General features: G+C 47.8%; 1 pseudogene; it reads right to left on the reverse strand.

Annotated features, from left to right (window-relative positions):
• LOC123688215 overlaps positions 1 to 2500 on the reverse strand; it is an 8823-nt pseudogene that overhangs the window by 3327 nt on the left and 2996 nt on the right.

The following is a 2500-nucleotide window of genomic DNA, read 5'->3' on the forward strand; positions in this document are numbered from 1 at the left end:
CTTGCCCCTCAATCGCCTGCCCTTTATGACAGACTGAAGGGTGATATTATTGGCGAAACAACCGTCAAGACTGACAAATCCTCGTTGGCACTCATCCAGGGTGATGTTCTTGGATAATCTTTTGGCGATAATTTTGTTGACCAGCCTCAATAGGATTGAGGAGATAGTGATCGGCCTCCAGTTGCCAACCTGCTCCAAATTTTCCTTGGTCTTCGGGATTAGAATAGTACGGCTCTTCCGCAGTGGAGAGGGAACGTATTTCGCCAATATCATTAGGTTGGCCATAACTTCCAGCTTTTCGATCGGGATCCTAGCCAATCTGATCGAGTCGATGCCATCTGGGCCTCCAGTTGTTTTGCCCATTTTTTGAACCGATTCAAGAAGCTCAGCGTTGGTAATCGGAGAATAAACCTTGCACTCGGAAGGGAGAAAGTCATACACTGGATTCTCATCAGTGGGTGACTCCTCAGAGAAGATCTTCTTGTAATGCTCCTCAATTGTGGCAGCATCAGGATGGGTAATGCTGCTTGAGGGTTCCATTCCGTCAATTAGCTCGTTGGCCAACTGTTTGGGGTTGGAGGAAAACTTACGCTGCATATACTGGTATAGTTGCGCTCTATACCTCCTCCGGCCGGCCGTTCTCTCCGGCTTTCTTGGCTGGTTCTTTGGACCATATTTTGGAGTGCGTCCATATGATCTGCAGGTGTTTTCAACCCATGAGTCGAAGGCTTGTTGGAATCCTTCCGCTCTTGTACAAACGACCTGGCACACCGAAATCAGCTCTCGATCTTCTGAGCTGTAGCACAGCGATAGTATGTGCTGTAGTACCGGGTCTGTGAGATCCGGTTCTTCAACATTCTCAGGAATTGTGTCAGGGGCAATATTCTCAGCCACCGCAGTCGACGCACCGTCCAACCCATCACCATCCTCATCCGAATGCTCAAGATCTTCGTCAGCAGGCGCCAGATTTAAGATGTCTACCTCCGCACGCCTATCCCTAAGGTTCCGTAAAGTCTCCGTGTATTCGCTGGTGTACCGCTTCTTTTTAACACCCTCACGAGGTCTGTTTAAGTTCTGGGCAAGATAGTCCAGAACTGCCGTGCCGTTGTAGTCCAGCTCCAGCCGAGCCATCTCCTCCAGCTCACCAGTTGTCCACCTTCTTACTCTATCTCTCGACCCCACTTCTGCCGCTAAGTCGGCATTATACTGGTCAGGGTGCGCCTGACGCATATGAGAGCGCATTGCCTGATATGAGACATAGACACTCTGGCATTCTGGGCATTGTCCCTCCAATCCAGTGGGAGGTCCCCTACAGAAGCGTCGCTGATGGTCTGCTAAATTCCGTTGCGTAGCATATGACTTTCCGCAGACACACGGGAATGGCATGTTGTAGCTGTTGCTGCCAGACGGAATAAAATTTTTCTCGCCTCGACAATAAAATAAAAATCAAAAATGCAACAACTGAAAATGTGTCCAGAACACCTTCTCTTCTCGAAATATGTAATAAAAAGACGTCGTGGTGGTCCCACGCGCCGTCAATGCACGGGCGCCAGCAATGCAGTTTCCCCTTTCCCGACCAATAGTCCCAATAATCCAGGAAAAATCAACCATTTCAGTCGAAGAAGGAAGTTGACCACTGCCTCCACCATTCTGCAACCATGGTAAGTACTATGATTAATACCTGCTCTTTCGCCATTCTGCAACTTCCAGGAAAGCGTTTGAAAGAAAAAAAAACGCCTTAGGGGCAAGTATTCATACCGATCGGGATATAGAATTGGAATCACGCTCACCCTGCATATTGCTCGTGTGTTAAGGGGCAGTCTGTGGTGTGGGTGCGGTTAAAAATCCTGAATAATCACCAAAGTTGAAATTTAGGTAAGTTATTCGCTTAATGTAGCATCGATATCGCCGGTTTCCCGTCTTGATCCGTCGTCCAAGTCTCCTGGCGACGAAATACCTCGTCGTAAAAGCTCCTCTACTGTGTAATAGGCGATAGGGTGGAAATGGTTTGAAAGCTTCCCTAGTGTAATAGGTCAACCTATTTTGGGGAGCAAAAAGCTCCGAGGAGCTTTGAGCTTTAAAAGCTCAGTTCGAATAGCGACCAAAGCTCTGGGAGCTTTTAGTTGCAAAAGCTCACCTCGCATTCCGCAAAAGCTCTCCGTATAGTTATGCGTTGGTAATTTCCAGGCTAAAGATGTTCATACTTGGGCGGAGAAATCAGACGAACCTCTTATACCTCCTGTGCTCCTGGTAGCGTGAAATGGATTTCCTGCAGTTGAACGGCCTTAGGTGGATACTGCTGCAGGGGTTGTAATTTCTGGATGGACAAAAGGCCTTATCTCTTCAAATCCATCAATCCTGGGGATGGAAAGGCAGCTGAGCGCCGATACAGGGGGGGCCGGAAAAACTCGAACCCTTTTTAGAACATGCATTCTACGACAATGATTCACATTAGAATGCATTCATTATTTTCCATCCCGGTAACAAGGAAACAATGAAA

This window comes from Harmonia axyridis, chromosome X (genome assembly GCF_914767665.1).
Source record: "Harmonia axyridis chromosome X, icHarAxyr1.1, whole genome shotgun sequence".
NCBI lineage: Eukaryota > Metazoa > Arthropoda > Insecta > Coleoptera > Coccinellidae > Harmonia > Harmonia axyridis.